The 15,088-nt window shown below is 41.2% G+C and overlaps 1 protein-coding gene across 4 annotated transcripts in view; it reads left to right on the top strand.

The window, feature by feature from the left end:
• The window catches only part of FGD3 (FYVE, RhoGEF and PH domain containing 3), a 102,497-nt gene that overhangs the window by 16,675 nt on the left and 70,734 nt on the right, over window positions 1-15,088 (top strand). The gene's annotated exons all lie outside the window — the stretch shown is intronic.

Here is a 15,088-nt window from a genome sequence, read left to right as displayed (position 1 = left end):
TCCATGTCTACATCAGTAGCTACTGCAGCCTGTAGAACTGGATCTGTGGAAGGAAGGTGGTGCTGGGGACCACCAACTGCCCTGGGTGTGAGTCTGAAGGGCTTATACATTAGGTCAGCTCATGGTAGGCCATGAAGGACCACATGCCTGTCAGCAGCTGTTGTGTGCTTGACGCACTCACTGGATGCCTCTCCTCTTAAAAGAGAACAGGTCATATGCTCCGAGACTGTGATGAGCTACAAACCAAAACACAGTAGCATGAAGTGAGTTGGGAGATAGCTTCAAAGGAACTCTCTGGCTAACACTAAAATGGGGATGGTGACACATCCCTTGTCAGCCCCTGGAAAACCTGCACAGTGGAGTTTGACAGCCAGTTTGGTGGGGTCATGCCTCAAGGCTCCAGCTGAGCCTTGGTCATTCTTTTCTTTGATCCCACACAGTGAAGAAGTGTCAGAGAGCAGATTAATTCTGTGTCTGTAAGGTAAGGTGTCCTTTGCTCATCAAATTTATTTTGGATCATGATGAAGTTGATGGAGTCTGACTTCATAACACAGAACAACCCGGTCTAACATGTAACTCAGCCACTAGACCCAAAAAACTAAAGCAGGAGAATCTCAATCCATCCCACTCCTTCTGGTTTGATGGCAGTGATAGCAAGAGATGCCCAGAACCTGGAGAGGGATCACAGGTCAGCAGGAGAGCACCTGCAGAGCACTGCAAAGGAATTCCAACCACTCCAGCCAGTAAATTGGCTTCATTGGGGCCCAGCTTAAATTCCTTTATGCACATGAATACAGCAAAGGAAATAAACAAGAGGAGTTTAAAGCGTGCAGTCCTATGATTGTACTAGCTGGGGCTGGAGCCAGGCTGTGAGAGCTGGGGGTGTTCAACCTGGAGAAGAGAAGGCTCTCAGGAGACCTTAGAGCCCCTTCCAGTGCCTAAAGAGTCCCTAAGAGATTTAGAGTGGGACTTCGGACAAGGGCCTGGAGTGACCTTGGACAAGGGGGAATGGCTTCCCACTGCCAGAGGGCAGGGTTAGATTAGATTTTGGGAAGAAGTTCTTGGTTGTGTGAGTGGTGAGGCCCTGGCACAGGTTGCCCAGAGAAGGTGGGGCTGCCCCATCCCTGGAAGTGCCCAACGCCAGGTTGGACAGGGCTTGGAGCAACCTGGGATAATGGAAGATGTCCCTGTCCATGGCAGCATCATCTTGTTGAAATGAGACTATCTTTAAAATCCCATCGAGCCCAAATCATTCTAGGACCTTGATAAACAGAGCCATGCTGTGGAGGCTGGGCTGCCCTCTCTGGCAATTGGCTTTTGCCATAATTTCACACAATTAAAACTTGCTTTAGTGCCATCAGCAGCCATGACCTTCCACAAAAAGCAATGAAATTTTTTGAAAGGCCAGGAAGATGCTGCTGATTTTTCTGCTTTGTAGGATGGTCAACACTTGTCTTCTTCCTATAAACTGGAGTGTTTCCTGGAGGTATGTGCCCCATTGTTTGCTTATCAAGATTGCTAAATATATTTCAAAATCAATGTCTTTAACATATTAATTGGAGGGGGGATTACTTTTCAAATTGAAGCATTAAAACTGATAGAAAATAATCTTTTTGTGGTGATCCTGGCAAAGGCTCCTTTTTTTTTTTTTTTTTGTTGGTTGGTTGGTTTGGTTTTTTAGATTTTATTATTATTTGTCTCCAGGAGCTTCATTAGAAGGAGTTTCTTGCAATCTCTCTTTCTCTTCTTGGCTCAGTCTCTTACTTCTCTTTAGTGATAAGAAAGGAGATGTCTGTTTTTTAAAATCATGATATCAGAGCGGGTTAATGTTGCTTTAGAGAGGAGCACAGAATGTGTGTTTCAAAGGCACTGAAAGAAATAGGAAGTTTGATTTCTAGTTAAATGTTTGCTTTTTTATTTAAAGTTTTGCAGCATCCTTGTTGGCCTTGATTAATTTTCTAAATTTTTTGGGTTTTTCTTCATGAGGGAAAACAGCTTGACATTTCACCCAAGGCGACTGTTTTCCTTTAAAGCTCCAGTTCCAGATTCAGATAGTCACTTACAGATCTCAGATTAGATTAAAAAGCTAAATAAATATTTGACTGAGATTTTTCAATGTCTTTGTTGGAGGCATACAGCTTTTTAGTAGCTTTTGGACAGTAAGTCATAAAAAAATTGCGTTTCCCGAATTTCAGTGAGGTAAGTCCATCAAATCCCTGGATGTGTTGTAAGAATCTTATGGCTGATCCTCTTCTAAATACCTGCACCTGGCAGAGGTTTGGACTTCTATTTTCTAATCTCTGAGGCCTTAGGTAAATATTCTCTCTTTTTAGTTCATTTATTTTTTCCTCCCTAGTAAAATTTTTTGTGAGAGGTTCTTTGGTGCAGTTCTGTGTCAATCCACCAGATGACACTTGATGCTTAAGGATGAAAACCTGAGTGATCCTGCATGAAAAATTCCGTATTCCTATGTTGGTTTAGAAAAAGATTCAGAACATCTTATTTCCAAAATATTTTCATAGGGTACTTGTAAAATTTGAGGGGCGTGTATTGGGAATATTTATATATTCTGCTTGGGCTTTTCACATGTCTCATAAGAAAAAAGTAAATGAGAAGGGTCTTTTTTATAAAGGCTTTGAACAAAATCATGCAACAAATAAAATCACAGTCACCCTCACCTTCTGGTGAACTGTTACTGCAAATGATACTCCCTGTCCCTGGGAGTGTTCAAGGCCAGTTGGATGGGGCTTGGAGCAACCTGGGATAGTGGAAGGTGTCCCTGCCCATGCCAGAGTATGGGATGAGATGAACCTTGAGGGCCCTTCCATGATTCTGTACTCTTGTTTAATGAGCGGTTAGTGGTGGGAGCAAAGACGCTCAGAAGAGTGTGTTCTTACCCTCTTAAACTCATCAAAAGGTGAGTGATTTTGATATCCATTCATGTGGTGGAGCCCTGGTGCCTTCGCAGGTTTTACCACAATATTGACAGTGATTACAAATACATAAATGGTTTGGACTTAGCTTCGTGAAAACAAAATGTTCTTGAGCACCTCCCTGTCCATGATAGAAAACCAAGTGAGGGTGGCTCTGTTTTGTCCCAGTGTGGAGCTGAACTCCCTGTAGGGCCATGGTGTGATAAGGCAGTGGGTTAAAACCCAATGTTAGCACAGGTCTTCCGTGTGTGTTGTGGTGAGTATAGGAAACAGAGGAGAAAAACGAGCCAGAAATTTTTGCTGTAGCAGTGTTTCTTAAGTCAATAAAATAAGACGTTCTAAAAGGCTCTGGGTGAGGTTGTTTTGATGACCTCCACAGCTCCATGACTGTACCTGATCTACCTCAGCAATACTTTTGTACACCTGTGTCAGTTCGTCACTGCTGTTCATCTTAAGAAGCAACTCCTACCCAGAGAGTGTAAATTAGAGATGGGTCATATTTTGCTGTTTCAGTTCAAACTGTGTGGTATTTAGGAGGATTATGGATGTGTGACAAGGGTCAGTGGCTGGTTTGTGAGTAAAAGGCGTAATTTTATATGAAATAATCCGCCTCCTGCCAAATAACTTAATCTGTCGCATTTGTTAGTTTTTTGTTCTGTTCATGTCTCTTTCTTTACCTCTGCTGAACCTATTCCTAAAGTACTCTGCCTAAGCAGTAAGATTAATTACACCACCATTTTGGAGGTAATGTGGCTCACCAATGTTTTTAGTAAAAAGCTGTAAGATTAATCTAACATTTTATTGATACTATCTTTGAAATAATGCAGTTGAAATAGCTAGCACATGAACTCTGCTTCTTCTCCCAGTGGAAAACCTGAATCTGTGGCTGTGCCTTACTCGTTTGGGGGTTTTTGGATGGTTGGGAGATGCCAAATCATTGCATCTGACGTAATTCCCTAAAAGGCTTTGCACTTAGGCATAATCACCATCCAAGGTGCAAGCAAGGGTGTAGTGGCAGCACCCATGGCAGTCTCTGCAAACCCACCAGCTGGGGGAACGCAAGGTGTGCCCTGGCTGTGACTTTGCAGCTGGAGCTGGGAGATTGCAAACTGTGGGATGTCCTTACTATCCTGATCATTCAGGGCTGTGTTTTGCTCTTTGAAATGACCTTTTCTGATGAGCATTAGAGTCTGAAGAAATCGGAGTGTTATGGGGAAATTTTGAGATCTCAAATTCAACGCTAGTATTTTTGTTTGGTTTATTTTTTAGTAAAAAATAATTAAAAAACAAAACAAAACAAAACCCGCTGACAAATCTAGTTTACTGTATCTATTGTAATGTAAGATAACCTACTACTCTATCTGTGGGCAACAAGAAATGGCCAAAAAATCTGCAGAACAGACGTGGAAGAATATTTCTTGTCTGGGAATCATCTACTTAGCTATTCTGCTTAGAGGTGTGTGTATCTCATGGATCTATGTACGTTCTTGATATAACAACAGAGTTACCCTGATAAAACCCGTGATCAGTCAGTGACATTGCAGTTTATTTGTTGGCCAGTCCACCTGTGTTCTAAATCTGTCCTAGCATTGGGAAAATTGTGGATAGGTCCTTTTCATTAGTAGAGCCTTGTTCAGGAATTTAGATCAGACTGCACAGTTGGAAGGATTCGGTTGCTTGTCCAAAAATGCTGATTTTAGGGAGCTACAAATTTCTGGGACATGGCCCACCCTGAAGACTTCTCTGCCTTTTGGTTTTTTTCCCTCTCTTCCCACACTTCTGTAAGTTGAAAAGAATACAGAGAAGGCTCGGAGAATTGTCCATGAATATTGATCTGGCCTAGTGATAAACTTCTTTACTCTTTTACTGGAAGTGAGTAGGTTTACATTAGATATTAGGAAGAAATTCTTGACTAGGTAATGAGGCCTTGGCACAGGGTGCCCAGAGAAGCTGGGGCTGCTCCATCCCTGGAAGTGTCCAAGGTCAGGTTGGGCAGGGTGTGGAGCAACCTGGGATAGTGGAAGATGTCCCTGCCCATGGCAGGGGGTGGAATGAGATGGGCTTTAAGGCCCCTTCCAACTCAAACCAGTCTGTGATTCTATGATCCTTTCGAATTGATTGTGGGTGGAAAAAAAAAGAGGGGGAAAGCCTGGGCACATGGACATGCAGGCAGCCCCCGAAAGCAGCCCAGAGCACCAGAACACTGTGCCTTCTGCAGAGCCACTTCTCAGAGTGGGATTAAGGGCTACTGGAGCTGAAGGAAGGTATCCATGGGTAGCAGCATTGTCTGTCAGCCTGCCAGTTCCCTCAGCTGAGGCCCACATTTGTAGCGTTCATTGCAAATGAGCAATATTTCATTTTTGGTTGCACGATTTAAGCCTACTTTTGCTACCTTTTGCTAGTATACACTTCCACATTTTTCAGATGATATATGTTGTCTTTAGCCCATGCAGATATTCAGAGGTTTTCTAATTCAGACGAAGGCTCAATCTGGGATCAATTTGGAAATACAGTGAAGAAGGGGTGCTTGTAAACCTATGCAGTCTGTCTGGGTGAGATGCTACAAGGTAAGACTGTCAGGATACCTCCCTTTAGATGAGAGGTGGACAGTCCCAAATGGAGCATGGAAAGCTGTTAAATGCCTGGAGGGACATCAAAGTTTGTGTTTGGAGGGTTGACAAAATTGAAATCAATAATTTGTACCATTTGGAGTTTAAATCTGGGTTTCCCTTTGTTGTGTATCTTGTGCATGAGATAAAAACCCCACATCTTCACCTCTCTTCCCTTTTTACTTGCCCCACCTCTCATATATTAAAAGAGAGAAATTCTGCATGTGATGGCCCAAAAGCCAAGCTGGGATGAAATAGTTTACAGGCCATGGTATGCATTTGTCATATTCTTTGCTGCCCTCCCTCTTCCCTTACCATCTGTTCCCCGAATCTTTTCTTTTTCACTTCCACTCTTTCTTCACCACTTTTCTTATAGTGTTCATGGTCAACTCTTTTGTTCCACTTCAGTTTTGTCTCAGAACCCCACAAAAGAATTAGACCAAAACCATAAAGAAGTAACTGAGACAAACTGAGCCTTTAAACTGTGTTGAAAAGAGATTTGAAATTGAACAAGGGGGGTTTGTGCATCCCTAATTAGAGGCAAAGCTAAGCGAGCATGACAGATTTATTGATGATAAACCTCAGTTTTGTTTAAACATCTGTTGAAGCTCAACTTAATAAGTGACAGCAGATTACTGCTGCCTCAGATGCAGTTTCTGGGTGCCTGTGGGACTGTGGAGGAGCTGCGTCATTGTGTTTGCAGTACCAGTCCCAGCAATCCTGGGGCTCTGTCCGCTGTGCAAGGTTTACTACAAGTGTCCAGAAAATCGTCCTTCTTAAAATCAACTTGTTTCACTACAAGCAAAAAGATCCAGAGTCTTCTCAAGGTGTACTACTGAAGGGGGCAAAAGATGCATAAAAATTATTTTCTTTTGGATTAAAGATCTGAACAGCTCTTGAAGGCAAGCAGAAGACTGCAATGTTCCAAGGGCAACAAAATATTTACCTTAATATGAACTTGAAATTACTTGTGTGGAAAATAGTGTTTTACAGGTCGGGGAAGAGTGGAGTGGGGCACCAATCACGGAGTGGTTCAGTGCGGCTCTGTTTTAGTGCTGTTGGCATTAACTGAGGGCATGGGTGGTTTGTTTGACTCCATTTGCACACATTCTCTCACTGTGGGAAACGTGGGAATTTCTTGAAAGTGGTGTTCTGCCTTTTCTGTCTTCGCTTGTGCCCTACATTTTTTCCTGTAGTCCAACAGGTCCAAGTTTTGCTTTGTTTCATAACCAGTACAGTAGTTTACCACCTTTTTCATACAGAGCTCCTCATTTTTCATATTCATTTATTAATATGAAAGGACATTTCCTTGAGAAAATGTGGGGGGTTTTGAGCCAAGAGTGCATTGCCAAATGTTCGTCTAAAAGATGTCATTAGTACGGAGGGAACAAACGACAACCAGCCCAAATCCAAATCTCTTGGCAGCAAGCTACAACAAAGAGCTCTTTGGGCTGTCCTGTGCCAAACATTTAAACCCGTGTGAGAGGCTGTGCTTTAAAGAACAACATTCAAACCAGAAGTCCTGGGTGCCATAAAATTGGCAAGTTAGTGCAAAACAAGTGCATTACAACCTTGTTCCTCAAGCCAGGTTGTAGTCTCATGGCTGTTTGAAAAATCAAAGGACAAAAGTAAATCCTTCTTCTGCAGGTACTGAGCTTGTTCTGGGTCCAGAGCAGCTCAGGACAGACTCTGGTCACAGAGCAGTTCTCTCCAAATTGCCATGCTCAGGGCCCAAAATAGCAGCTGGAAAAATTCAAAGAACTGAGTCTCTTGATTTGTAGTTTTTTCTGGGTCCGTTCAGCAAAAACCTCCAAAATCTCATCTGGGAGGTGTTTGAATGTCTGTAATTGATATATTGTTTCACGTGAATGGAAATGTTACTTCATGAAGTGCTTCGGGATTTTTTGGGGGTTTTTAAAAACGCCTTTTGTATAATAAGATTATTATTAAGCCTGATTAATTATGGTTGAACACATTCCAAAATCCAAGATGAGGACTCTAAAAACTACAGGCTTGAGTTGATTTGAATTTCGCAGATCTTTGTACAGGCACTGATTTTTGATTGATGCAATACTGAAGTTAGTAGGATTTTGTCGATTTTTTTTTTTTTTTTTTTTAAATTGTATCTATAAAGCTTTAAGTTTTCTCTTGGCATGGAGTGAGATACATGGATTTGCCATGTCAGGCAAGTGTGCTGCTGCTGGTTCCTGACAAGGAAACTAAGGCATTTGTACCTCTTAGGCCTGGAAGAGAAATGAGCAATTGAGTGAATTGTAACCTTTTTCTTTACAGCAAAAGATAAATTGAAAGGGAAAATTAAACAAAAAAACTTTTGCTTTGTTTTTCATGAAAGCATACATATGTACAGCTAATTGCAAAAGCTGCAGAATAAAGCTTTGAATGTTAAAGCTTTTTTCATAAATCAGAAGTAAAACAATAGCCCATATGAAAATTGCTGACATAATCACAGGCTCTTTGTTACTGTGCAAATTTCTGCAAAGTAATTTGTCTTAACACCATTTTTGGTGTTTCTGAATTAATTTGGAAACTAAGCAAGAGAAAGAAGACCTCTGGTGGTCCAATTGAATGTTTAAGTAGAGGAAAGCAGTGTAGCATTCTGCCTGCTCAAGCAGGAGATGCTGCACTGAGCCCAAAAGAAGTACAGAGGGGAAGTCTCCTATTTTTCCCCTGTGCTGGGCACTGATGAGGCTGTGCTTTGAATCCTGGGTTCAGTTTTGGGTCCCTTATGACAAGAAAGACCTTGAGGGTCTCGAGTGTGTCCAGGAAAGAGAACAGAGCTGGGAAAGGTTCTGGAGGACGAGGAGCGGCTGGGGGAGCTGGGGAGCTCAGCCTGAAGAAAAGGAGGCTCAGGGGAGACTGTATCTCTCCACAGCTCCCTGACAGGAGGGTGCAGCCAGAGCGGATTCATGATCTGCTCCCAGGGAACAAGGGACAGGACCACAGGAAATGACCTCTTCCCCATCAGGGAAGATTTAGATTGGATATTAGGGAAAAGTTTCTTCACTGAAAGTGAAGCATTGGACAGATTGCACAGGGCAGTGGTGGAGTCACCATCCCTGGAAGCATTCAGAAAATATTGATGTGGCACTTGAGGACATGGTTTAATGGTGAGCATGGTGGTGCTGCATTCGTGAATGGACTTACTGATCTTCCGGATCTTTTCCAGCCTTAATGATTCTATGATTCTATTGCAGGGTTATGTCACCTTTAGTCATGAAAAATAGGTGTTAATTCAATGAAACCTTCCACTTTCTTTGGCTAAGGCTGCTGTATTATGGAATTTGGATGGGAATTAGTCCTTGTTTTGGACGCCTCATATTTACATTCTAGATCCTTACAGAAATATGATTTCTGTTCTGGATAGTGTTACTTTGATATAAATCCCTATATGAGCCCACCTGCCTCTTTCCATGTGCTAACAAGTATATTTAAAAACAATTTTTAATGGACTTGTGAAAATCAATCCAAGGCTTTTCTACTTGTGGAGGACAAAATCTTTGATCTATTAAACCTTGTATGGCAGCAGTGGGATGACCCTGTTTCAGCGTGGCATGAAGAGGAAGTATATTCTTTGAAAAACTTGATGCTTTGCTTGGCAGGACTGGTTTAAATCTGACTTCTTTCAAATACACTTACTGCTCAGTGCAACTGAATCCATATGGGATAAGACTCTGTTCTTTTTACTATTTCTTGCATGAAATGCTATCATGATACTAACTTCTCTGCACAATGTCAGTCTCTGTGTGATTCTTCACTTTTTTTTTCCCTGAAGAATTGCACATTCTGTTTGCATTGGGCTGTGACTAATGTACAGATTCGCTTTCTGTAGTGCCAGTGATGTTCTGCCAGTGTTTTAGTAGGGGATTCCCACAAGAATTCGCCTACGTCTCCCATGTGGAGGAGTTGTGTGCACCAAGAATACATGTACTTCAGTTATTTACTTTGTGGAGTGGGAAAACAAAGGCTCCTATTTACTTCTTTTTGTTTGAAACAATACTACCAGCTCATTAACTGGGGCTGAAAGGAGTTAGCCCTGTTGCAGGAACCGGTTAGGACTCTGGCCAGGAGTCCCTGCTACAGTTCTGTTCCCGCTGTGAAACCTTGGCAGCACTTTCCTTTTGTTTTTTACTTTCTTTCATTTCTTTGTTTGAGCTGTGAACAAAGCCTGTTTTTAGTAAGTACTCGTACAGTGTCTATCTCGATGGGCTCTGCTTTCCTTTGGGATTTTTAGGTGCCTTTGTAGGAATAATAAAATTAAAACTAGCCACTGGTCCAACAAGCTGTTATCAAAGTGCTCTCACCAAGAGCAAGCCCTGGTGTTCCACATCCCCAAGCTTCCAAAAAACTGTCAAATCCCTGGAAATGCAGAAGGCAAGTTGCCTACATTATACATACACACGCATTCAGCTAATTGCAGAGGTTCATTCTCCTCGCTGATGACTTCAGGATGTCACGAACCTGAGCAGAGTGTGCTGCTCCTGTGCACTGTCTGCTATGGCAGCAGTGATAGGGATTTTGGGAAGAAAATTGTTCAGTGATGTTATTTGTGAGTAGATTTGTATTAATATTTTTCTTAAAGAGATGATACATAAAATTAATCATGAACAATTATGGTAACACCAGCAAAGTACATATTTTTAAGTTTGAAGTTATTAAAGGGAGTGGTTGTCAAAGCATATATGTGTGTGTATATATGTATGTATAATGTACAGATGCATATATACATATATTAAAAATTAAGAATTACATATAAAAAATTAAAAAGAATTGGCCTGGCTCATGCTCTTTCTAAAGCTGAGGGTGTTATGCACCATTCAGAGCACACAACTGTAGTTCCCCTTGCACAAAGACTACCTTTGTTTTTTGGGTGAAGTCACGGTCTATTTAAAACCCTGTGTTTTAATAATGAAGTTCACTGGAAACTGAAGGAAATGAGACCATGAAGTTTTGTCCCAATAAAAACCAAATTGGAAATTGCGAAGTCAGCTGTGAATAAATGTGCATGTCATAGTTTATGGTTTCAGCTTTTGAGTTTTGTTCCTCCTTTCTAAATGTTTTGGAAGAAGTATATAGCTCCCATCAATGACATCATAAAAATAAGTTCTACTTACTTTCAAAGCATTTTCTGACCATGAAAATAAAATGAAAGTAGGAAAAGGCACATCATACTTTTCATATTTGTATCTGATAGATTTCATTGAATTGGACTTCCAGCTCCCCCTGTTCCCCATTTCATGCTGGCTCGGTTCTGGATTTTCTTCTGGTGTGATTCCAGAGCAGAACACTCGGGGGCACGCAGCCCAAGATTGAAACTCAGAAACATTTGTGCTTAAAGGAATGGTCAGCACTACCTGTCCGTATGACAATAGTAATTATAACATATTATTAGTACAATGAAATTTAATACACTTACTGAATATGTGGTATGAAATGGCTGGATCAAAGGTCTCTAAAGACCCATTCATCTAGCTTTATTGAGGAATTTCTTTTTTGTTTGTTTTAGGAGAAAAATTACCCAATTTAAATAGCTGAAGTTATTTGGGTGTTTAACTTTCTTTTGCCACCGTTTATATCATGCAAGTGATTTAAACCTCTCTCTTTATTTTTACTGCAGGTCTTAAGGGGGAATTAAGATAAGTTTCAGAAATTTGTATGACCAGGGCAAAAATTTCTGTTTAGTTTGTTTAAGTCTAAAAGAGAAAAGATGCTGAGTTCTTAAAGGAATATATTTTGGCAGTAGAGGTGACTAACAGCAGAGCTCCTTCCATTTTCTCAAAAGTTACTTGGTTTTCAAAAGTTTCTCTTGCAACAGAACAGTGATAAAACCCCCTTGCTGTCTTAATGCCTCTAAGGTAACTCCTAGTGGATTGGAATGATCAAGCTTTAAAGTTGCAGTGCTCCTATAGTGATTGCACATGCAGGGGGAAATAACAATTAATGAACACTGTTTCATATAGCTTTTTTAAACTCATATTTTAAAGCACCCATGGTCTGTAGGGCAGCACCTATATGCCTTGTTAGTGCATACGAGGAATTTTTCTGCTGCTATATGAGAAGGAAATGCTGGGTGTTAGCAGAGATGGGGTTTAAAATGTTGAAAACTTAAGGAGAATTGTGAAAAGTCATCTTTTAAAAAAAAGTCCCTTCAGTTTCCTTTCAGCTGACTTGGACTAGGTCAAACTAGGGCAAACCTGTGTGGCTCACGAAAGTACCCTGAGTTTTCTGTCTTCCTAACCAATCAGCTCTGCAGAGGAGAAAATTGTAAAAATACATATTGCAAATCACAGAGTGTCCCTGGATCTAACAGGTACCTCTGTAAATTTCCATTTCCATGGGCTGGTGTACCATTTCACCTTCTAGTGGCATTATCCAGGGACCAGATAACATGATGCACTTGTACTGCTCTCAGAAGGATTAGTAATTGTACATCTTTTTGTTGGTTATTTAAAAGATATTACTCCCCTTAAAAAAATGATGCTATTTTGCTTGCTCCACTGTGGCTTGACTGATTTGTTGCATCTTCTTAGGTTTTTTTAATTTATTTTTGGTGCATGCAACTACTGATAGTATGAATACACAGCAACACAAGTGTCTGCAACAGATATCAGTGTTGCAGTTAGGCAAGCTGACTTTTCCTTTGTTTCATTGGCAGGTGAATGTAGTTGTCAGAGAATAAAATATAGGGTAAACAAATAATAGGTATCAACTTGTTCCCTGTTTTGCTGGGTACATGATTTGAAATGATCATTTGCTCTTAACAATAGCCTCTTTTTGGTGTTTTTTTTTTTTGTTGTTGTTGTTGTTTTTGTTTTTTTTTTTTAATTTTATATCTGCTCTTCCAGTAAGAGGTTATCAGTCATCTAAAAGATACCACCAACTGTGAGATTAACTCTTCGTTTCTTTGGACACACACAGGTCTGATAAAAAACTTCAACAAGGTTACAGGAGGATCATGTAATAATAAATAGCCAGTCATTTGTCAGTTTTGTTCTATTTATTATTTTACAGTAGAAGACTAAAGTATGTTTTTTTCCCCCTCAGCTTTGCACATCTGATACCTTGCCTTGTTACTAGGAGACGAGGTATGATGTGTATGTTCCTCTCCTGGAGCACAGTGGTTTTAGCCACTTAATCACAGGAATGATGGCTGGTCAGTCTGTTGCTATTTAGCTGTTAGAAAGCCTAAAACTGTGAAGCTTTTTTGTTTGTTCAGGGAGGTTTCAAAGAAATCTCCTGGCTGCCCTTTCCAGACATACCTGGATATCTGCAATTTTTATATACATATAGAAATGAATATATTCTTGACTTTTAATAATCAAAATATGCACTCCCTGCAATTTCGTGGCCTTCTGCTCAGCCTCAGTGTTTACCTTTGTCTCTCCCTGGCAGCTGCCTTTTAAAGAAAAGAATAATCAATCTGAGCTGCTCCCTGGTCTTGTTGAGCTTCCCTGGTAGTCGATGGTGTGGCTTTTAATCTGGTTTCCTAAGTAAGTGAGGTTTATTCATTTTGCTTTCTGTCCCTTCTTGCTCCTCAGGCTCATTCCAGAGTGGTCAATAAAAGGGGTAAAGAGCTATACAATTTTTTTTTCCTTTTCCTTTCTGTTTTTCCCAAATTTATTAGCCACATAAACTGGTCCCTAGAGAGAAGGAGACAAGTGGGCAGAAGCATCAGGATGGCAGCTGCTGGCCAAACAGTGGACATCTGAGTTGCTCCAGACTCTCCCCATCCTGCACTAGTTGGTGCCTGCTGGAGCTGGGAGAGGGGCACAGTGGAAAGCCAGCATGGTGTGAGGGGATGCGGCCAGAAACATCTAAGCCCATGCCAGGTGAGCCCTGCAGAGCTGCCCCATGGCTTTGGGCTGCTCTGGTTTCTGGCTGTTTGGATTTTTAAGCCCTTTCAGCCCTTCCCCATTGCTTGTGTGTAGCAGCTAGTGTTTTATAGCGCTTTGCTGTGTTTGCATTGGCAGATTTAATTCTGTTCTTCCTTGATGTTGCGTATGAATTGAGATTTTGCTGTGAGTTAAACTTTACTCTTGGTGGTTATGAAGACCTGATGGCGAGGCCACCTGTAGGGGCCTGGGAAAGCATGGAGAATTGTACTGTGTGGTACACATGTGGTCACGCATGATCAGCAAAACTGATTTTTATTGTGATATCATAAAAAGAGATTTGTGTTTTATTTGTATTGGGGTTTTTGATTTGTGGCCCTGTAAAGAAATGTTGAACTTGTATTTGGCTGAGGAGGAAAACAAGTGGAAATATACTGGTTGGACTGTTCACTCTGCGCTTCACAGGGAGATGGACCTTCCCTCAGGTCCAGGACGGGTTTCTCCACTCCTGGGCCAGCAGTATGTGTTCTTGGGATTCTATATATGTAAATGTAATGTATTAATTCATCTTACTGCTGTGACATGTTGTTGCAAAAACCATGTTTTCATACTGTTTTTTTCTCTCAATTTAGTTTAGGGCAGAAATTTCTGCGAGTGAGAGAGGAGTCACAAACAGACCTGGCCTAGGTTACTTCTTCCACCAGTTCTCCCCTGGCTCCACTTGTGTAGAAGATATCAGCCACTTCTCTCGGGGCACTGGGACTTCAGTGGTGTCTCCTTTTCTCTGATGTGGGACTGGAGAGATGAGGGAGCTCAAGGGAGAAGGCAGCTGCTGTGGGGGCTGGCTGGAGCAGCTGTGGAGCAGCCAGAACTGGGGATTTCTGCAAAAACTCCAAAGCCTGACAGGTTTTTCCAGCTCTGTGCCCAGCTGACTTGTAATTTTTCTCACGGCATCTCCACCCCAGCTGTACTCTGTCCTTTTATATTGCCCACAACTTGATTACCTTCTCTCTTTTTGGCTTAACTTTCTAAACAAGCCCATTGGAAATGATAAGTAAATATATGGTGGATTTTGGAGTGCATCACCTTTAGGTGCTGTGCTTGCAAATCAAAGCGGTCTTTGTGTTGGCGCAGGCTTCTTGGTGCCCTCTACAGAGAGGCTGAGGAGGGAGGAGGTCTGGCTAATGTGCCAAGGTAGAGCTCTCTATTAATTAACTATTATTAAAAAACTTTTTCTGTGTGTTCAGAGACAGTGCTTGGAGAATTTTTTGATGTGCAAAATTTAAATACATTGGTAATAGTCAGTGGTAAATTGATGACTGTGAAAGTTACTTTGCTTTGTGGCAAATATTGGAGAGTGAGTATTGCACTTTGGTTGGAGCATTGTGTTAATGTCACTGTAGTGAGCAGCGTTTACCTCTTTCTGAGGTTGGAAAAGACCTCCAAGATCATCAAGTCCAACCTTTGACTGAATCCTATGATGGTCACTAAACCATGTCACCAAATGCCATGTCTGCTCGTTTTTTGAACACTTCCAGGGACAGTGACTGCACCACTGCTCTGGTCAGCCTGTTCTAATATTTAACCATTCTGTTTCAATGAAAGAATTTTCTTAATATCCAACCTAAAAATACTAATTAAATTTGTATAAAATATAATCAGTTTGATGAAGTTGTATTGGCTGTTCTCCCTGGGA

Source organism: Corvus moneduloides, chromosome 11 (assembly GCF_009650955.1).
Source record: "Corvus moneduloides isolate bCorMon1 chromosome 11, bCorMon1.pri, whole genome shotgun sequence".
NCBI lineage: Eukaryota > Metazoa > Chordata > Aves > Passeriformes > Corvidae > Corvus > Corvus moneduloides.
Note: the sequence above shows the minus strand (reverse complement) of the source record. Positions and strands in the feature narration are given on the sequence as shown.